The 22,633-nt window shown below is 45.0% G+C and overlaps 1 pseudogene; it reads right to left on the bottom strand.

Moving 5' to 3' along the window:
- Positions 1-10,553: 10,553 nt before the first annotated feature.
- Positions 10,554-19,061, bottom strand: LOC147824398 (inter-alpha-trypsin inhibitor heavy chain H6-like; annotated as a pseudogene).
- Positions 19,062-22,633: the final 3,572 nt, after the last annotated feature.

The following is a 22,633-nucleotide window of genomic DNA, read 5'->3' as shown; positions in this document are numbered from 1 at the left end:
ACAACAGTCAGTGGTTACTATGAGGAACCAGGTACGTGAGGATCACCTTCAAAATCATCACTACGCTGGCATTCTGGGCCAGGTTTCTGAAACCCTCAAGCTCTTTGGCTGCATTGCAATAGCATTATCTTGCCTGGATCTTCTCGTGCAATTGCTACTTTATCATTACTGGCTACTTATTCTTTTGACCTGGATTATGGTCTTTTAAAATAGCCAAACCCTTTATCTGTGCCTGGCGATTTAACCAGCATCCATTTCCCCCCTCATCTAATATGTAGCAACCTTATATGGAGTTGTGAGGGATTGACATGAACCTTAGATTCAAGAATGGACCTACATTTGCCCTAGGCCAGTTAGCACAACCCCATATCCCAAGATTGGGTGGCTCTGTGGAAGGCAGAATAGAGAGATAGAAGGAAGCTGGATCTAAACTAGAAAAAGCAATCCTAAAATTCATATGAAATCAGAATAACCAAAGCAATCCCGAGCAACAGAAACAAAGCTGGAGGCATCACAATACTGGATTTCAAGTTATACCACAAGCTAAAGTAACAAAAACAACATGGTACTAGCACAAAAACAGACAAGTGGACCAACAGAATAGAACAGAGGACAAAAAAATAACCGTACGCATCTACAGCTGTCTGGAATTTTACAAAGGGCCCCAAAACATGCGTTTTTGAAAAATAATCTCTTTAGCAAATAATGCTGTAAAAAGTAGATATCCACATGCAGAAGTCTGAACTAGATCCCTGTCCTTCACCCTTACTGAAACCAAACCAAAATAGGTCAAAAACTTAGAAAAACAGAAACTTTGAAATTGCTAGATGATCACATAGAGAAATCACTCGAAGCTGTAGCAAAGACTTTCTGAACAGAACTCCTATAGCACAGGAAATAATATCAAGAACCAACAAGAACAAATGAGATTATATCAAATTAAAAAGCTTCAGCGCAGCAAAGGGAGCAATCAATAGAGTGAAAATACCATATAGGATGGGAAAAAACCTATTTTACTGGCTATTCTGATATCTAGAGTATATAAAGAACGCAAAAACCAATTAACCCTCCCCCAAAACAAATGACCCAATCACAAAATGGGCAAATGAAGCGAATAGACAATTCTCAAAAGAAAAACTACAGATGGCCAATAAGTACAGCAGAAAAATGTTCAATACCTTTAGGCATTAGGGAAATGCAAATTAAAGCAACTCTGAGATTCCATCTTACCCCACTCAGAATGGTTATCATTAACAGCACAAAAAGTAACACATGCTGGCCAGAAAGGAACCATCCTACATTGTTGGTGGGCACATAAACTAGTAAAAGAAGTATAGAAACCTCAAAAAAACTAAGAATAGAAATTTCATGTGTCCTAGCTATACCTCTCCTGGGTATATTCCTGGAAGATTTAAAGACATCATACTATAGTGATATATGAAAACTCACGTTTATAGAAGCACAATTTACAATAGCTAAGCCCTGAAAAACAGCCTAGATGTTTCTTACCAGATGAATGGATGAAGAATATGTGATATATATATATATATATATATATATATATACACACACACACACACACACACACACACACACACACACCGGAATATTATTCAGCCATAAAGAAGAATGGAATATCATTTGCAGCAAAATGGATAGAACTTGAGACCATAATGTCAAGTAAAATAAGTCAGACACAGAAAGTTAAATATCACATGGTTTCTCTTATATGAGAAAACTAAAATGTAAGTAAACAAACGTATAAAATAAAGGAGAGATGGTAGGAAACAAGAAAGCAGACTTTTGGGATTGGGGAAGCAGAACAGAGGGATGGGGGTGTAAGAAAAAATAGGAGTCAAGGGAATCAAAAATGATCAAGGCATGTTGTATGCACGTACTAATTCCCCCAAACAAACATCACTATTCTGTATTGCAAATATACACTAATAAAAGAAAAGAAAAGAAAAGAAAAAGAACAAAGAGGAGGAGGGGGAGGGGGAGGAGGAGAAACTGGATCCTTCCTGACATCAGTAAGCAGCTGGAAGCCCACAGTACTTCTGTAATTTTTTTCAGTTATGTGAGCCAATACCTCCCTTTGTGAAGGCACTTGGATTTGAATTTTCCATTATTTGCAATCAAAAGCATCCTAATAAAGAGATCTATGAACTCTCAAAAGGCTTGGGGAAGAGATGAGGTCAATTAGTGAGTAAATATTTGAGTGGCCCACAGATAAATCAATATAGTCTCCTCATCAAAGCCTGCTTCTTCTCCCGCATCCCCTGTCTCAGGAAATGCCTCCAACACTCAGTTACCCAAGCCAGAAATAAACGTGAAAGTCACATTAGACTCCTTTCTCTCCCTCACCCCCAATCAAGTCACTCATCATGACAGCTTCTACCTGTTTATTATCTCTGCAAAATTGCCTCAACTCTCCAACACATTGCCTCTGTTCTAGACCAAATATCATGGCCCACAACAACCTCCATGACCTGGCTTCTGTCTCCTCTCACATGTCTTCTCATCCTCCTCTCTCACCTTCAATTTCTGTACTCCTGCTATGCGGAACTGTTCCATGCACAAAATTTGGCAATGTCACCTGTTCTCTTGTAGAAGGAAAACTTTATGAGTGCATGCATGATGTCCAGCTTCTCACTGCTGAATCCTCACTGTCTAGCGCAGTACTTGGTGCATACTAGGTGCTCACTAATGTTAATAGAATTAGTAAGTGAACAAAAGAGTGACTCTTCAGCCTTTCCTCAAGATAAAGTTTATATCTGAGATATTCTTCCCTGCCACTGTCTTCTCTTTGACTAATTCTTTGCCTCCTATGGAGAGCCTGCCCTGACTCTTGGGCTGGACAGCCTGAGCACTGGGGGCTCCCACGGACCCTTTCACTTACCTATACCCTAGCACTGGTCACATTGTATCATCCTGGTCACATTGTCTGTTTTGTTCAGAGAGCCTAGCACAGGGGTAGGCGCAGAGGAAGACTGTGACGAAAGTTTGTTGAATGAATGAATGAAGAGAGTACATGTGAGCTGAAGATGGAGATTTTGTGTTTGTTTAGTCCCATCCACGAACACCCTTGCAAGCCCTCTCCTTTTCCTTTCTCCTGTCCTCTTCCTTATCTGGCTCCAAACACTTCCATCCTTTGCCCTAGACTACCCCAGTTTTGCTGGCCCCAGGAGAAAGCTCACATTTCTCACACCACTTCACTTGTTTCCCCAGGCATCCACCTTCCTCTCTACCCCCCTTTCTCCTCATGGAGAACACTACCATGCCCTCTTCTGTCTCAGGACTCAGGTTGAGTACTTTCCTCCCCTATTTTTTTCCTTTCCTCCTCTTTGCCAGCAGTAAAGCACTCTGGGTCAGCAAGAACTTGCATCAGGAGCAACTCAGATTCTTTGTATTCCATCGTCTTTGTACTGTATGGTCTGCACGTTCCATCCTTTGTGTATCCCAAGGTCTTTGTGTTCCAGTATCTTAGTGCTGCAATGCTTGAGTGTATCCCAGTGACTGTGTGTCCAAATGTCAGTATGCTTCAGCTTCTCTGTGTCTTTGTGTTTCAGCCACTGTGTGTCCTAGTTTCTCTCTATGCCCGACTGTCTCCATGTCTTAGACTCAGTATTTGTATATCTCATCATCTGTATTTCCTGGCACTGGTGTAGATGCCAGTATCTTTGCACCCCAGTGTCTATGCACGTCTCAGTGACTGTTTTGGACAGTGTTTGTGTGTCTCAAAGTCCATGTATATCTCAGTACCTTTGGTTTTCCTGTTTCAATATGTCCAAGAGCCTGTGCATCTTAGTGTCTGTTGTTTCCTAGTGTCTGGATATGTGCCAACAACTATTTGTCTGGATATGTGCCAACAATCATTTGTCTCAGTCTGTATGTTTCAGTGGCTCCGTGTTCCAGTGTTTGTGTGTTACAGTGCACGTGTCTGTTGACCACATGTTCTTGGGGTTTATGTGTCCCACTAACATGTTCCATTTCTGTATATCCTACCGCCTGTTTCCCAGTGTCTGTGTATCTTGTTTATATGTCCCAGAGTTGCATGTCTCCCAATGACTGTATGTCTGTGTCTGTGTGTCTTGAAGTCTCTGTGGGTCCGTGTGTGTATGTGCCTCAGTTTTTCTGTCCCAGTGCCTGTGTTCCCCAGTGTTTTTGTGCCCCTGTATCTGTATATCCCAATGCCTGTGTTTCTTGATGTCTGTGCATCCTAGCATCTTTATGCTCGAGAGTCTATGTATTCTGAAATGTATTATGTGACGGTGTTTGTGTCCCAAATATGTGTCTCAATGAATGTGTATCCCTGTGTCTATATTTCTCAGTGTATTTCCATCAAAGTGTCTGTCTTCCTCAGGTTCTGGGCATCCCAGTGCCTGTGTGTGTACTTTAGTGTATGCGTGGCCCAGTGATTTTGGATCCCGATGTTGGGTGTCCCTTGGGCTATGAGTCACACGGTGTGTGTATTTCTCAGTGACCACTTGTGCCTGGGTCTGTGTGTCCCAGTGCCTGTGTGACTCTGGGTCTCCGTGCGTCATAGTATCATGTTTTTCATTATCAGTGTGCACCAGGTGTCAGCATGTAGCATTGTGTCTTTCAGCTTCTGTTTCTGTGTGCCTCCATTTCTGTACGGCAGTGTCTGTGTGATTCCTTCTTCATCTATCCCAGTTCTGAATGTGTCAGTATCTATGTGTCTCAAACGTATATCTCACAATGTTTAACTTTATATCCTTAAGTAGCAGTGTTCTGTGTCCCAGTGTCTGTGTATGTCCCAGTATCTCTATGTCACAGCGTCTTTAGATGTCTCAGTTCTAAGTGTCTGTGTGATCCCAGTCTTTGGGTACCAGCATTTGTGTATATCAATGTCAGTGTACCCCAGTGTCTGTGATTCAGAGTGTCTTCCTTGTGTTCGACTGTCTATGTGTCTTTGGGCTTGCGATGTTTCAGTGTCTGTGTTTCTCCACGTCAATGTGTCTCACCGTCCGTGCATTCTAGCGGCAGCATGTTGCATTGTCTCTAGTTCCAGTAGCTATGTGTTCCTCGGTATCGGTATCCCTGTGTCTCAATATCTCAGTGCCAGTGGCATGTAAGTATATGTATCCATATTCAACTGTCTGTATGTCCCAGTGTCTTCGTATCCAATGATTGCTGCCCCAGCATTTGTGTGTCTCAGTGTCTGGAGTGCCAATGTCTGTATAGCTCAGTGTTTACATATGTCCTAGTATCTCTATTTCTGATACAGCATATCCCATTTCCCGTTTACTCCAGTTTCTATACATCCCAGTGTTTGTGTGCTCAAGAGGAAGCATGTTGCATTGTACCTATGTGGTTCGGTGTTTTTGTGTGCCTTGGTTTCCGTATCCTAGTTTCTGTTTGTGTCTGCATTTCCCAGTGTCTGTATGTCCCGGTGTTTGTATGTCCCAGCATTTGTGTGCTCCAGTGACTGTATTCCAGTGTGTGAATATTTTTCAGTGTTTGTATGTCCCAGTTTATGAGTACCCCAGAGTCTGTGTGTGCCAGCATCTGTGTGACACAATGTCTGTGGGTGTCAGTGTGCATCTCAGTGCCTGTATGTCTCCGTGTTTATTTCAGTTTTTGTGCATCAATGTCTCCATTTCCCAGCGTCTGAGTGTCTCAGTGACTGTATCCTCCAGAGTCTCTGTCCATCCAAGTGTGTGTATGTGTCAGGGATGTGTTCCAATATAGATGCAGCTCAATGTTTCTGTATCCCGGTGCCTATGTACCCCAACATCTATAAGTTCCAATTTCTGTCTTTACCCCCGGTTATGTACCAATGTCTATGAGTCTCAGTGTCTGCGCTTGCTGTTTATGTGTTCCAATGACTGTGTGTCACAGCGTATATTCCCCAGTGTCTGTAGATCACAGCCTCTCTGTACTCTAATGCCTGCATGTCCCCGCATCTATTTATATCCTATTTGTTCCAGTGTCCACACATCTCAGTATCTGTCCCAGTGTTTGAGTTCCTCAGTTTCTGTATGTTCCAGTGTTTGCATACCCTGGTGACCTACAGGTTGTATTGTGTCTCTTAGTTTCAGGATTCATGTGTATCTCCGTATCTGTGTTCCAACTGTTTATGTGTCACAATGTCTCTGAGTTCTGTGTTATTCCATGTCTGTAAGTGTATGCTTCAATAATTATATATCTCAGACTGTGTCCGACTTTTGTGTGCCCCAGTGTCAGTGTACCTCAGTGCACACATATTCCAGTGTTTGCTTGTTCCACAGTGAATTTCAGTGTCTGTGTGTCTCAGTGATTGTTACGTCCTTTGTCTTTGTGTCTCAGCATCTGTGTGTTCCAGCATTAGCACATTGCTTGCTCTGTCTCTGAGCTTCAGTTGTTGTGTGGTTCAGATTCCGTACTCCACTTTCCTAAGTCACGTCTCAGGTTCTGTACATCCCTCTGTCTATGTATCCCAGGATCTCTTCCCATTGGTTCTGTGTGCCAGTGTTCCTGCATGTCTGACATCTGTTCTGGTGTTAGGGTGTTAAGTATTTGTTCGTGCACCTATCTGTGTGTTTTAGCAGTTGCCTATGGTTCCCTTTGCCCATATCCACCTTAATATCTGTATGGCAAGTGTCTGGCTGGAATTCAAGGTTTATATATTACAATTTCCTACAGTTTATATGTCCCAATGTCTCTTTGTTTGAGTGTCTGTGGCTTCCTTTGTATATTGTGGTCCAGTATCTGTATGTCCTTGGTTCTCTGTTAAGTCTGTGAGTTTCTGTGTCCCATTCTTCATGCATCCCTATGTCATGCATCCTATAAGTCTCTGTGTTTTGGTGCTTGTATATTCTCTCTGGTTGTGACTAAGACGCTGTATTCCTTACTTCTGTCTTTGCCTCATTGTCCATGACGTCTGTGTTTTAGCGTCTGGGCATCCTCATCTTTGAATATATTTGAGGGTTTTTTTATATCCCAAACCTCTGTTCGAGTGTCTCTGTCTCCCAGTTTCTATGTGACCATGGATCTGTATGTCTGAGCATCCACTGGGCTTATGTGCTTGAGCGCACACACGCGTGTGTGTGTGTCTGTGTGTGTCCCTGTGTGTGCGTGCATGTGTCTTTGTTCTGCACATGGCTGAGCTTTTGTGTGTTCTCGATTCCTTATCTGTCCATGATACTCTACACATCCCTGAGTATTTTTATGTTTCAAAATCTCTGTGTCCTCGAATTTTTATATATCCCCAAGTCTGTATGGCCCTGAATCCTTACATGTCTCTCTGGTCCTTACATGTGACCTAGTAGCTATGTGTCCCTCTGTGTGGGTACCCATAGACTTTTGTGTTCAGCTGTCTATTTGTTTCTGTCTCTTTGCATCACCAAGTCTCTGTATGTCCCTGAAGGTCGGTGATCCAATATACATGTGTCCCTGAGCCTCTGTGTTCCAATGTCTGTATGCTCATGGATCTGCATATGCCTCCTTCCCTGCACCTAGTGTTGATGAGTCCTTAAGTCTGTGCATCTCCAGAACTTTGTTCTCCATGACCTTGTCTCCATCTGTGTTTTGGCACTTATCTTCATCTCTACCTATTCCTCCCATATTTTGTCAGTGTCGGTGCATTACTGTTTCTCTTTGTTACTGTGGCTCATCTTAAGTTGTTTTGTTACTTGATGTCTCTCTTAGTCCCCCGGGTCTTCGTGAATATGTTGGTGTTTCAAAGGGTTGGTGTGTCTGGGTGTCTCTGCATCTGTTTCTTTTGCTGTCTCACGATGTCTCTGGTTTTGTTTTGATTTGACTGTCACCTCTGTGTCCCTGCTTTTCTGTTTGCGCCTGGTGTTGTCACGGCCCCGTGTTTAGATGTCCCCACAAAGCCTCATGTGGTTTTAAGTGGGGCTCTTTCAGCGGTGGCCAAATCTGGAGTGTGTGACTGATTCATGTAATCCTAGGCCCAAGGCCACTAGGATTAAGGGTGTGAGTGCTACCTGCCCTAAGAAGTCTGAATAAGATTAAGGGACAGGAAGACCTACCCTGAGGGTGCCATAAACTGTTTGTCCTCTGTAAAGCCCCTTTGTCTTGCCATCCTGCCTTGGAGCCAGCCAATTATGGACTGAAACCTCTAGGAACTGTAAGCTAAATAAACCTTTCCTCCCTTAACTTTGGGTGTTGGGTATTTTGTCTCAGCAAGGAGAGAAAAGTAACTAAGACAGGTGTCTACATCCATGGCTTTTATTTTTGAGCCACTGTCTTTATGTCCCTTTATGTCTCTGTTGAATTCAGTGTCGCCATCCTTTCATTTGTGGCTTTGGTTGCCTGTTTGTGTGCACTATTTCTGGTGTCACTGGGTGCCACCTTGATTCTGTGTTTTTGTACCCCTGCCTCTTTAGAGAGATTTCCTTGTTATTGTATTTCTGCCTATTTGATTATATTCTGTGCATCTGGGTTTCTTTGTTCCAGATGTGTTCCCGTGTTTCTGTCCCTGTGTCTAACCTGTACCTTTGTACAGGAAACATGAACCATTCCCATGCCTCCTTGTTCTAGTGTCTCCGTCTCTGTATTCCTGTGTCGTTAACTGTCACTATGTCACAATATTCTCTTTGTACCCATTGTCTGCACCTTGCCTATCCTTATGTCTGTTATCTGGCCAGATCCCTATCTCTTTACTGGTGTTCGTCACCCTTCAAGTGTCTGAGTCTCCCTGTGTTTGCCTCTGGATCGCTGAATATACGTAGCTGTGCTTCTCTTAGTGTATACTTCTGTGTATGCCTATACAAATCTGTTTCACTCTTAATATCATCCTCTCTGTCTGTCTTGTGCCCGAGTCTTCATCACCAAATATGAGTCTGTCTATTTCTAATATGCATCTATTTCTACATCCCTGTATGTCCCTGGCCCTGTGTCTTTGTGTTCTTCCCGCATGCTCCTTCAAGTAAGTGTGTTGGTGTGTCTGTCTGTTTATACCTTTATGTCCTTGGTGTCTTGGACCATGGTCTACCTGGTTGCCTTTGTGTTCCCCATATCTCTGTGTGACTCGATCTCTCTGCTTGTTTGTTTCTGTCTGTCTCTCTCTCTCTCTTTCTCTTTCTCTCTCTCTCTCCATATATATATATATATATATATATATATATATATCATCTATCTTAGTTTGTATGTTTTTATGTCTTAGTGTCATCACATTAACCATTGGATGACCTTAGTTGGGTGACCTGAGTGACCTAGGTTTTGTCTCCTTGCTTCTTTGTGACTGGGACAGAAAGTCAAAATCACATGGACACCAAGGTCCAGCATGAGATCTTTTTCAAATGGGAAGTGAGGGGGGCCAGGGATTTAGCTCAGTGGTTCCACCGCCGCCTGCCTCACGAGCACAAGGTCCCGAGTTTCGATCGCTGGTAATAAAAAAAAAAAAAAATCAAATGGGAAGGGGATCAAGGGGAGGGAAGGAGGGAAAGGGGAATAAAAAACAAAATTAAGACCTGTTATGCACATGTTCTGTTCCAACTCTGCAATGAATGTAACCGTTATGTAATGCAAACATGTTCTAATAAAAAATAAAAACCAAAAAAAAGGGGGGGGGAGCATCTGTTTATATTTTTCTAGGTTTATGTCTCTGATGCTGTCACTCTGGCTCTCTGTCCCTTTCTTTGTATGTTTGTGTGTTATTATGTCTATGTTTCTGTGTTTTGAGATCTCTGTGTCTTTTGTTTCCATAAGTCTCTGTCCCTGTATTTCCATGTCTATGTCTTTGTTGCTGTCTTTCTTTGTGTGATCCTGTGTCTTTGGTTGTGAGTATGTGTACGTATATGCGTGCTGCTGTTTCACAGGAGCCTTTTTTGTTCACGAGTTTGTTCATTCATTTATCCATTCTTTGAGCATATTTACTGAGCACCTATTGTGTGCCAGCACTGGGGCTGCATAAATGATTCAGAAAATGTCTTTTCCCTGGAAGAGCTTACAGTATAAATCAGGAGTCCAGGTGGGTAACCAGATGATTATTATACAGTGTAAGTGATGTGAGCTTGGAGGAGATGGGAGGGGACTGTGGGAACATGAAAGAAGGGACCAAACTCAATCTAAGGAAGGGCTCAGGGACGGCTTCCTCTTAGAGGCACTAAGACTTGAAGGATGAGTTAAATTTCCCACACGAATCAAAAGAAAAATGTCCCACGCAGAAGGAAAAATACATACAAAGGCCCAGTGGTGGGAGAGAGCATGGTTTGTTAGGAAAACTCTGAGATCCTTAAATACACCATGGGGGTCAAGAAAAGTTGTGAGCAGGACTTGTGAGTGACTCAGTCAGTTTTTTGTTTTCAGAAAGTCACTTCCAAGGCTGCTGTGGAGTATGGATTTGGAGGGAGTAGAGACTGGAGATAGGAGGGCCTGTGAGGAAACGGGGGTCCTTAAGCCTATAGGTCCACAGATCTGCACATCTGTATGTTTGGGTTTCCTGGCATAGGTGCCCATTAGCACATGTGTGAATTTGTGTCCCTACGTGTACCTCCACATGCGTGGGTCCTTGTCCTAGGCTCACCCCATGCCCTGGCCTCTAGATCTTCCAAATTCACATCTCCTGCTCTGGAGTTCAGGAGGCATCACAGAACACGGGCCAGGTGAGGCTGGCCCAGAAACTGCTTTACATGGGAGTGCTTCCCTGGCCAGCAGGAAGCCCAGTAGGGGCAGCCGCCTTGGTGGGTCCTTCAGCAGCCTCTTGCCTAGAACCACAGACATGTCTGGCCTGTGGTGTCTCCGCAGGCCAGGCCCGGTAGGCCCTGTCATCAGCTGGATGTCTGTGTGCTGGAACTGCCCTGGTGGGAGAGAGGTGCAGTACCAGTCAGGTTAGTGTCTTGAGCTCCTGTTCAGAGCGCCAAGGGGAGCCTCAAGCGGGAAATAGAGGGGGGGAAGTGGGAGGGTGGAGGGTCAACAAAGGCCTGGAGAAAGGAAGAGGCCGGACGTTATGGGCAATGTGGAGGAGCCAGCTGGAATAGGAGTGTAGTATGGAAGTAGAGAGGCAAGGTTGATGAGATAACAGAGGAAGGGGAGCAGCCGGGCTTGAAGAAATTAGAGCAGACTGGAGGGAAGGAGAGAACAGGTTCGGGACAGCCAGAGGAGGTGAAAACATCTGTCTAACCCATCGGCACTGCCCAAACACTTTGGTGTGGGCTTCTGCCTCAGGTTCTGACGATGTCTCTTGACCTATGGTCTGGCTTCCTACAATCCCCTTTCACAGGCAGATAAAGATCCAGAGGGGCTTTACAATACACTTTCTTGTGCTTATAATCTTTCAGGGGCAAAGGCTCCCTGTTGCCTTCAGGATAAAGTCAAAATTTTCATCCTGGCACTCAATTCTGACCACTCCAGTTCCAGCTCCTCCAATGTCCATTCCTTTCCTCCACATTATTTCTCAGTCGTATGCAGTACGGGTGGCTCTCTCTCCTCCAAGAGGTCTGTCCTCTTGAGCTCTGAGCCTAGGCAAGGTCCCCCACTCTTTGTTTCTCTAATGCCGGGGGATGCCTCCTGTCAAGCACTGATCCCTCTTTGTGATCACTGTCCTTATCTGGATCTTTCCTTTACCCAGACCGGGAGCTCCCTAAGGGCAGAGCTTGGCTCTGATTTCCTTCTGAGATTAGGAATATAGGGTGCTGAGCCCCACCGACTTTTCCTCTTGGCAAAAGTCTTTGTTGGGACTAGTGTTCCCTGGTTCGTTTCTGCCTCAGCAGCACTTCTCCATCAGGTGTGGGCTGTGGGACTGAGGCCTGAGCCACTGGCCACATAGAATCCCAAGCAGGGTAGTTGTAGGGTGCTGCGGTGCCTGTAGCAGCGCCGGAGGATGAGGAACTCAAGGTAGGGTCCAAGACGGAAGGTGAGGTGGGCTTCAGCAGCCACGGGGAGCTCTAGTTGCGCAGGCTGGTCCCAGGGCAGGAACAAGATATGGCACCACAGATATGGCTGGTGGTGATAATGTCGGCCCGGGGTTTGTCTGCAGTGACTGTGATGATCTGGACGTAGGTGAGAGTCTGGCCTTCGTGGCCTGGTCTTGGTGGTGGTGTCCCAAGCAGCTGTCCACTCACATGTAGACATAGGCGTGTGGGAGGGTGGGCAGGTGTTGGCCCAGAGCATAGGCTTTCACCTGGGCATTCACATAGTCAATCACAGCACAGGCAGGGATGAGATCTTGGCGCCCAGGGTCTAAGATGAAGTAGTGCAAATTTGTGGCTAAAGGGCTAGCTCTTGAGAGAAAATGCTTCCACCGTGATCCACCCTAGCCAGTGTTTGTGGGGAGGGTCATGTAGTATGTGCGCACATGCTCACCCCAGTGTGGCTTTTTGCATGTATATGTGTACGTGTTTGCCTTTGAGTGGGTAAATTTGTGTGTTTAGCAATATTCAGATGATCATCTCTGTGCAGGCATAACCGTGCATCTGCATATTTGAAGAAGGTGGCATGTAAGAGTTGCTGTTTATTTTTTCAGTTGTATGTTTATGTGTCCCTGTGGATATTTTGCTGCTCTGTACCGTGATGCAATAGTATATGTTGTGTGTTGTATGTGTCTGAATGTGTGTCAATGTATATCTTGGTGGGTACTGCTGTACACCAGTATGTTTCATACGTGTAAAAGAAGCAAAAAATGGCTGCTCCCTGTGTGTGCTGAATTCCTAGGGACCAAGATGAATCTGAGGGTATCAGTGCTTGTGTGTCTGAGTGGTGTTTTTTTTTCTCTTTTTTCTTTTTTTTTTTTTTTTGGTACTGGGGTTCGAACACGGGTCCTTGCGCTTGCGAGGCAGGCGGAACCACTGAGCTAAATCCCCGGCCCCTGTCTGAGTGTTTTGATGTGCCTGTTATTGTTTGCATCGGGGCATGTCTTCTGTGTCATGCTGTGTCTGGGTGCATATTCGTGGTGTGGGGGAGTCTCAAGACGATTTACTGTAATGCTCTGATGTGTATGTATCATCGAGAATCTTGCTGTTTATCTGGGTGTATTTGCATATGTTTTCAAGTGTGTTCTTGTGTGTTAGTGAGGTGCGAAGGGTCTGGAATATTGACGCGAGTGTATTCAGCTGTGGTGTTGTGTGAAGATGGAGTCCTTGGGGCTCTCACCTGTCTTTGGGTCCTCTATAAGCTGCAGCAGGTCCTCTGGATGTCCATCCAGTGTGAAGCAGATCCTCCCTGAGTGTGGGATGTGGATCACAAAGTGCAAAAGCAGGAGATGCATCTCTGAGGTTATGACCCTGGATGGAATGGGAGTGAGGAGAGGGGAAGGCGGGGAGGAGGAGAAAGGAAGAGGCCATGTCTATTTCCCCAGAGCGAGCCTGGCCCCAGTCCCAGTGCACAAACTGTCCTGTACTCAACCAGGAAGGCCATGGGGTGGCTGGCTTACCAGAGGATGAGAAGGTGAAGATATTTGGCAAACTGCCTGCAAAGGAGAGAGAGGGCCTGAGTTGGTGAGGGAGTGATCTAAAACACATTCCTAGGAACTGTAAGACCTCCATGGCCTCTAAACCACCTCTTCCCAGGTAAGAGCCAAATTCTTGAGCACAACATTTGAGGCTTTTCTGGAATCTAGCCCCCGCCTGGCTCTTCAATCTTGTCTTTATGCTCCAGCTCAACTGAACCGACGATCATCCTCGTGAGTGTGTGCCTTCTTTGGCGAGTGACTGTTTGTTCCTGTTTTTCTGGCCACCTGGAATATTTTCCTTTTCCTTGACTACCAAAGATCAATTTTTGGTTCTTTCAAGGCCAGCTCAGTCAACAGATTGATAATCAAGGGAGTGACTTTGTAACAAAAGCAAGCTATTCTGGCTGCCTTGCTCTGTTCCACCACATACTGCCCCTGCAGAGAGGCACTGGGACTCTGCAGAGAGTTCATCCCACCAAGGAGGCTCTCATCAGATGCAGGCTTTGAGCCTCAGACCTCCCTGCCTCCAGCACTGTGAGATGAGTAAACCTTTATTCTTTAGGAATTACCAACTCCGTGGCATTGTTAGAGCAGCCAAAAATGGACACAGATAATGGCTGTTGTTCTCAGTTGCTAAATTTGTGATAATTTGTTACATATCAGCAGAAAACTAACATATCACCCCTACTCTGGGCCTCCACAGTTTCAATGAGAATCCTAATTGGGTGGAAATGAAGACTCAGGGGCTCTTTGACAGGAGAGTGCCTAACTCACCTTTTGCTAGCCTCACAGAACTTCCATGAGATTCCATTCTGTCGCCAGGCCCTCTCAGCATCTCCTCAGAATCACCATCCCAGTGTGGACTTCCTGCCAAACACAAAGAATTGAGAGAAATCCTTCACATTCCTGGGGCGAAGATACCCTGTACCCACCCAAAGGGCCCACCTTCCTTCTGACTAACAGAGCTCTCACTGGCTTCTCTAACTGACCTTCCCATTTTCATGCCTGATACCTCATGTTAGTCACGGTTTCTTAGTCTTTCAAGCTCAGGTATGCTCAGAGTTCTTCCTCATAGCATTTGCACATTGATTTCCTTATCTACTCATTCAGGTAGTGCTTAGGCACCAAGGTTCGGGTGGTGAAAAAGACAAGCCTGGTTTCCTACCTGGTGAAGCTCATGGTTCAGTGGAGGAGGTGGAGATGAATTAAGCCGTAAAAGTATGCATGGTGATAAATATTTTAGCAAAAATATACCTGACTGACTATGGGAGTAATAGAGGCTTGAGATGACCTGAAGAAAGACACTGGGTAAGGGGATCTGATCTGAGACCTAAGGCATAAGCTAGAGGTTTAGTGACAATAGAAGGAATGAGGATAGTAGGAAGGAGCAGGGCAAGGCACACCAGGCAAATATCAAGCAGAGGGATTAACTTGAAAAACAGCCCTTGATTGAGGTGAAGGCTGGTGCCTATAGAAGGAGCGTAGAGAATGAGTGGAAGAGTGGGAGGAGTTGAGGTCAGAAAAGTGTGGGGCAGGGAGCACATTATGCAGGAACTTGTAAGCCATGAAGAGGACTTTGGAATTCATTGCAGATGTGATGGGAAATCCTTGGGGGGGGCGGTATTAATTATAGAAGGAATACGAAGTGATTTGTGCCTTTAAAAAACTCCTTTGGCTGCAGGGAGAGAATGGCCTGTAGCAGGACAGCAGAGGAAGCAGGAAGACCAGAGGGGAGGCTGGAACAGTTTCCTAGATGAGATTCAGTAGACTATCCTAGGATAGTGACAATTGGCGCTGTGAGAAGTGAGAGGATTTGGGAAATATAGTAGAGGTAACATTACCAGGAATCAGAGATAGACAGGATATTGGGGAAAGGTGAGGGAGAGGGGTGTGTTGAGGACAACATGCCCAAATTTGCATCCCTGTGACTTACAGCCACCCTCAACCCAACCCTGCCCTACAAAGTCACCCAGGAAACATCACAGCTTCCCTTAAGAAGGCATAACAGTGGAGTGGTAAGAGCACATTTATTTGGGGTCCAGATTGTATTGCTTCACATCTCTGACTAGCTGTGTGGTGTGACACTGAACAAGTTACTTCACCTCTGCGTGCTTCAGTTTCTCCGTTTGTAAAATGTGTATATTAAGAGTTTCTTGGGATTACATGAGAGACTACAAGCACAATATGTAAACAAGTACCTGCATGTAGGAAGAGCTCAGAAATGTTATTCCTTCATAGTCTTTGGGAAATTTAAGTGTATCATCATCTTCACAAATTTTTATACCCCTCTTGTTAAGCAGGACCAATTAAGACCAATCAGATGTGCCTTTCCCAGCAGAACTCCAATTTACACTCCTACATCCCTCCCCTGCTTGGGAACCGTTAGCAATTCACCTTTCCAACAATGTCAAAGCTACAGCTTGGTCGGTTTGTTGCTGTTCAGCCTTGCCAGTCTTATCTCCCAAAGCTTCAGATTCTGTGCCTATGTCCTGTGGCCCAGAGATGTTAAGTAACTAGTCCAAAGTTCCAAAGCAATCAAGCAAGTAAGTCTCTGGACTATCAGGAGAACCTGCAATGCCTTGTAGACGCCCAGCTCCTGCTGCTCTCCATTCCTACCTTCCCACCATAGCTTGACATCTTGTCTATGGCACTCACCATCTTTGTCAGGAGGGAAAAAGGTATGGAAAGCTGGTGGGTTCAAGGACTCCATGAGCTTGGACTCCATCATTGACTCAGACAGCAGCTCTACTTCCTGTGGGAGAAGGAGAACACTGATGGCCTCAAGTAGGGTGCTGGAAGGCAGCAAGTTTGGCACGTTTGGGAGTCTGCCTTCTGGCAAAGGTCTGGAGCCATTGGGTGGGGCAATTGTTGGGGCTCCTGGCTATGGTCCCGGAACTTGCCTGGTGCTCTGGGGCCCAAGTGGCAGATCTTGCTGATGCCAGAGTCTTCCAGTAGGCGCAGAGAGGGCATCCTTGGGGTAAAGGGAGGGGGGAGGAGTTGTCCAAGGACAGAGGCAGTCATGTTACTGCTGGGACCCTTGGGACTTGAGACCGTGTTTGGGAATGTGCCAAGGCTCTGAGGAGGTGGGGGCCTGGGTTTGACAAGTCTAGGGAATGGCAGGGTTTTCAGTGTACGTGGGGTTGGGATTCCAAGCTTGGGAAATGATAAGCTTGTGGAAGTTTATTGAGGTGATGCACTGGGTTTAAGAGGTGAAGGGATTTTAGGACTCCTGGGCAACAGGATTCCAGGTCTAGAGTGTGGCAAGTTGTTTGGGGTCTAGAGAGCAGGAATCTTAGATCTGGTGCATGGTGAGTGTTTGAGGATCTGAAGTGTGGAGATTCCAGATCTGGACTCTGTCAGGCTTTGGGTGACTGTGATGTGAATAGCCCAGGTTGGGGGTGTGATGGTGTGTTGGATTTAGGTTGTGATGGAGCACCGGGTATGGGAAGCTGCGGAGTAAAATGTTTCATAGTTCTAGCTTTGGCCTGGTTTGGGATGCCAGGATTCAGAGGTGGGATGTGTGTCTCAGAATCCAAGGAAGATACAATATGAAGATCCTGGTGTGATGGAGTGCTGGGCTTCAGAGGCAATAGAACAGTAGAGTTTGATGGCATAAGGGCAACAGGTTTCACCTTGAGAGTTGGCTGGATCAAGGTACCAGAAACTTGCTGTGCTGGAGTTTGGGGCTTTAAGTGGAGTGAGGCTGATAGGGAACTAGAGCTCTGACTCTGTGGCTCCAGCTCCTCGGAACTGGGCATCTTATTTGTAGAGGTACTAATAGTTGAGGTTGCTTTCACAGGCCTTGACTTGAGGGAGACCTTGGGCATCAAGGCTGGCTGTGCTGTGCCTGTTCTTAGGCCATGGCCTCTGCTGGAGGACGGTGTGATAGTGCCTGGCGCAGATGTGTTGGGTGACTGTCTCCCAGCCTCCTCACTGGCTTCCTTGCACTGCACCATGATCACGGAAGTCAGAGGTGTGACAGAGTTGTGTCCAAGGGATAAGTTGAGGACTTTGGCAGCGAGCAGGTGGCGAGTGGTGATGTCACTGACACGGAAACATGCTCCCAGCAGCTCTCCAATGGTGACATAGGCCCAGAAGTGGTGGATAAAGCAGGATGCATGGAGTCCCCCTTACCCCCGCCGCCCCCCGCCCCCCGCCCCGCAACCAAAGTCCTTCGGGCTGCTGTTTGTGACTCCTTCACAATGGTGGGCCACAAGTGACTGACCCTCGGGGCCATGGGCTGCCAGGTGGACGTCCAGCTCCTGCTCTCCTGGCTGCACCTGGCTAGCCACCACCAGCTCTGAGCCCCCAAAGTAGTTGGGGAAAAAGGCCCAAGGGGAGGCTCCAACCAAGCCACCCAGGTAGTCCAGGTGCACATCTGCTAGCAGAGGCATGGAGATCTCTTCATGGAAGCCCTCTAGCTGGAGGGTCACGTCAGCATCCTCGTGTACTCGTCAGGCTGATCCCGCCCCTCTTACTCCCCACCTGGGATTTCCAGGGACAGATGTCCCAGCAGTGGGAAGTTAGCATCATCTCCAAAGGCCACGCTGAAAAAGGATACCCTGTGGCCCAGGACCTGTCAAACATTGGGAAGGATCACACTGGGTGTTGTCAGGCTGACTATAGGCTCCCCATCTGTCAGGAAGATGATAAGAGGAATTCTCCTCATACTGGGGACTTTCCCAGACTCTTGGTTGCTACGGTTCTCCACTGAAACAGCTTCCAGCACAGCTGTGTTGATGTCAATCCCTAATTGGGAAGCACACTGAGATCCATCTTCTGGGGTCACTTCTGCCCATACAATGGGTACCTCACCACCAGCCCCAGTTTCAGTCATAGCTCAGCTTTTCTCAGCGTGTTTCTGCTGCTTATCCCTCCCAACTCCTCTACCCCAACCTGGGCTACATAAGATCTGTCAGGAGGCCCATGTGTCCCTGGCTTTCATCACACCATCTCAGACTGTTCTTTGCTTGCTTCCTGGGGATAGGGTGGTGCTTCATTCACTAGTCAGATCAGCAGCTACTCAATGACAGGGCCCCCACCTTCTTGCTACAGGAGAGAAAAGGCTGAGATGAGACTTCAGTAATTGGGAGGAGATTGATCAAAAGCTGGAAACAGGGCAGCAGTTTGCTGAAATGCTTGGAAATAAATATCTAGGTAATTGTTTTAAAAAGTCTTAGCAAATTCTCCTGAGTGTTTGCTTTAAGGGGAACAAAACTCAGGTCCAAAGAGGAATGTGCCCTTTCCACCTGGAATCAGCTGTTTCCACTAGGAGAGGGCGATGGGAAGGGAACACAGAACATGAAGGTTCATACTTGTGTAAAATATAATAGTGATGTTTCAAGCACAGTGAGAGGTGAGGAAGATGGGGGAATGAAGAGAGGTTTTCAGGAATTTCCCACATCTCTACGGCCTGCGCATTTGAGTAGGTAGGCTTAACATTTAGAACCATCAGCTTCCATACGACCCAAGTAGTTCTCCAGCACTGTGGATATTCAGCATCGTGGCCTTCAGATTTCCAGGCGTTAACTGTGTCAGAAAAGTAGATGATGTGGAAGTAGTCACTGGCTTGCAGGTCACTGAGGATCACATTCATGGCTTTTTCAGTCTGTGGGATATGAATGAAGCGAAGGAGCTCAGACAAGACTTGAGGTCTATGAGCTTGAAAGTCTCTTTGTGCACTAGGGTGCTGAATTCTAGATGCTGTCTGATTTTAACACCCTCTAACTTCAGCATTCTGTGAGCCTAAAACTACCAGGTCAAAATGCTCTCCTGGGATTTATGGTCCAAAGCCTAGAACTCCACCATCCAGTATTGCATCTACTAGCCATATGTGGCCATATAAATTGAAGTGCAAATTAGTTTTAAAATTTAGTTCTTCGCCTGTAATAGCCATATTTCACGTGTTCGATAACCACTTGTGGCCAGTCACTACTGTAATTAGGCAGCACAGAACTTTAGAACATTTCCTCCAGGTGGGTGTGATAGCATGCACTTGTAATCCCAGCTATTTGGAAGGCTAGGGCTAGATGATCGTGTGCTTAAGGCCAACCTGGGCAACTTAGTAAGACGATCCTGTCTCAAAATACAAAGGGCTAAGTTTGTAGTTCAGTGGCAGAGTGGTTGTTTAGCATGTGCAAAGCCCCGGATTCAATCCCCGGTACTACAAAACAAACAAACAAACAAAAAAAACTACTAATACTACTAATAATAGAACATCTTCATCATCAAAATAAGTTCTACTGGACAGCATCGGTCTAAAAGGTTCAAGTTCTATGTTTGCAGAGCATTGCTTTTATAATTCCTGACCCCATGACCCAGGATTCAGTGATTTCAGAACCATAAAGTTTGAGATCCTCACCATTCCAAGTCTTTATAGCTGTTTCTCAAAGACTTTGCACACCTTGGTTCTGCTCTACTCTGTTTTTCACTCTCACCCTCTGTTTCTTTTTTTTTTTTCTTTCTTTTTTCTTTTTTCCACAAAGAAAGCCTGGTTTATTGACATGGTTTCCAGGATCCACAAGATCCTGGTAGAGGAAAAGAAATTGGACAAGCTGATAACTTGGGCTGGAAACTCCCTCAGATGCAGAATTTATAGCCACTGATTCCAATTTGACTCTGAAGAATGGTGACTGGTTTTGAGCTTCATGCTTTTTATTCAATGTGAAGCAACTTCCACTCTTTAAGCCAACAGAGGCTCTAACCTTTTGTATTAGGTTCTCTAGGTCTGAAAGAATTTATTAGATGGGCTACAAGATCAGAGTCAAAGGCTGAATGGCCATCTTCAGGCTGGAGAGCTGAGGAAATCAGTTATCTGTTCCGTCTGAGCAGCTGGAGGCCTTAGAATCAGGGGGTCAATCACGTAGCCCCAGTCTGAGGCTGAAGACCTGGAAGCCCTCTGGAGAGCTGCTGGTGCAAGTGTGTGGTCAAAGGCTGAAGAATCTGGAGTTTGACGTTCATGGGCTACTGAGGGAGCAGTCAAATGCACCCACTCTGGAAGAGTGGAGAATCTCACCCTCTGTTTCTTTCAGGCTAGTCTCCTCGCCAGCCTCTTGATAACGCAGATCCTATTTCACCTCCATAACTTTGCTCTTGTGCCATTTAGATAACACCCCCGTTTATGTATTCCTATCTCCTTTGATGGTGCTGTTCTTCGCTACTGATTTCTGCCAGTGGGAATCTGTCAATTACTGATAGAGGGGTGGTGAAGTCTCCAGCTACAGTAGTGGATTCCTCTCTCTCTCTCCTTCTGGTTCCAACAGATTTTACCTCATGTATTTTGGTACTCTTATTAGACACATACACATGAAGGATTGGTATATCTTTTGTGGGGACTGAACTCTTTGCCAGAACATTACGCACTTATTTCCCTGATAATTTCCTTGCTCTGAAGTCTTATTTCTCATAAAATAACATAGCTACCACAGACTTCGTTTGATTTGTGTTTGCATTGTCTATGTTTCTCTGTTCCTTTACTTTTAATCTACCTGTATCTTTAATATTTAAAGTGGGTTTTTTAGCCAGGTTTGGTGGTGCAGGCCTGGAATCCTAGCACTCTGGGAAACTGAAGAAGGAGGGCTGCAATTAAGAGCCCAGCCTGGGCAACTCAGTGAATTTGTGAGACCCTGTCTCGGAAGAAAGAAAGAAAGAGAGAAAGAGAAACAGAGGGGGAAAAGGGAGAGAAGAAAATATAGTGGGTTTCTTATAAATAACCCGCAGTGAGTTTTTTTTTTTTGACCATCCACACTGATAATCTCGGTCCTTTAATTGGTGTATTTAAACCATTCATAAATAAAGTGATAACTCTTATAGTTGGGCTGATATTGTTTCAATTGCATACTTTACATAATCTCATTTTTTCTCATTTCTTAGCATATTCATTACACTTAGAGATAAAATGTTAGTGGTTGCCCTAGAGTTTCTAACATACATTTGCAACTAATCCAAGTTTATTTTCCCAACTTTTCGCTCTCATCCCTTACAACATTGCTGTCATTAATTGCACGTCCATAAACTATGCTCACTGAATACATTGTTGCTATTATTTTGAAGAAACTGTTATCTGCTGGATCAGTTAAAAAATTAAGTATCTTATCTTCACTTTTCCCTTCTCTAACATTTTTCTTGCCTTTATGGGCATTCCAGTTTCTAATATATGCCATTTTTCTCCTTGGTGAAAAACTTTTACCACTGCTTGCAAACAGGTCCACTGTGGGCAATTCCCTTAATTTTTGTTTGTCTGAGAAAGTCTTTATTTCTTTTACATTGGAAGGATCATTTCGATGTATACACCATTCTAGGCTAGGGTGGATTTTTTTCTGCTTTAACACTGGAAATCTTGCACTCCACTCTTCTTGTTTCCATGGTTTCTGAAGAGGAGTCTGATGTAATTCGTATTCTTATTCCTCAATAGGTAAGGTGTTCTTCCCGCGTTGTGTTTTTTTTTTTTTTTTCCCCCAAGATTTTCTCTTTGTCTTTGATTTTCTGTAGTTTTCATATGTCACACCTAGGTGTGGATTTTGGATATTTATCCTGCTTGTTGGTCTTCAAGTTTCCTGGACCTGTCATTTGTTTTGGAAAATTTGTATCCACCATTATTTCAGATATTTCTTCTGTTACTTTCTTCCATATTATTCCAATTCTATATGTGTTGTATTTTTGTAATGGCCTTACAATTACAAAATGCAATGTAAAAAGGAATGCTGTTTTCCGTTCTTTTTTCCTTTTTATTTTTCAGTGTGAGAAGTTTCTATTAACATATATTTAAGCTCACTGCTTCTTCAGCCATGTTCATTCTCCTGATAAGCCCATTGAAGCCATTCTTCACTCCTGATACTGTGTTTTTTATTTCTAGCATTTCCTTTGATTTTATCAGGGATTCCAGATCTCAGCTTACATTACACTTGTGTTGCTACACGTTGTCTAATTACTTCATGGGGGTGCTTGGAATATTAATCATGCTTATTTTAAATTCCTGCTCTGATAATTTTAATGTCTTTGATATAGCAGTGTCTGGTTCAAATGCTACCTGTATCTCTTCAGATTGTGGGTGTTTTTCTCTCTTAGCATGTCATGTGATTTTATGCAGAAAGCATACATAATCTATCAAGTAACAGGAAGTGAAGCAAACAGACTTTTCCCACCTGTACTGGGGACTGAACTCAGGAAGAATTGAGCTACCTCAGCAGCCATTCTTATTTTATTTTTAACTGAGACAGGGTCTTTCTAAATTGTCCAGGCAGGGCTCAAACTTATGATCCTCCTGCCTCAACCTCCCAG

The sequence above is a fragment of the Heterocephalus glaber genome, unplaced genomic scaffold (assembly GCF_053883595.1).
Source record: "Heterocephalus glaber isolate CG9 unplaced genomic scaffold, H.glaber_assembly_v1.0 deba00001545, whole genome shotgun sequence".
Lineage (NCBI taxonomy): Eukaryota > Metazoa > Chordata > Mammalia > Rodentia > Bathyergidae > Heterocephalus > Heterocephalus glaber.
The sequence above is the reverse complement of the archived record's forward strand: the minus strand, read 5'-3'. Positions and strand labels throughout refer to the sequence as shown.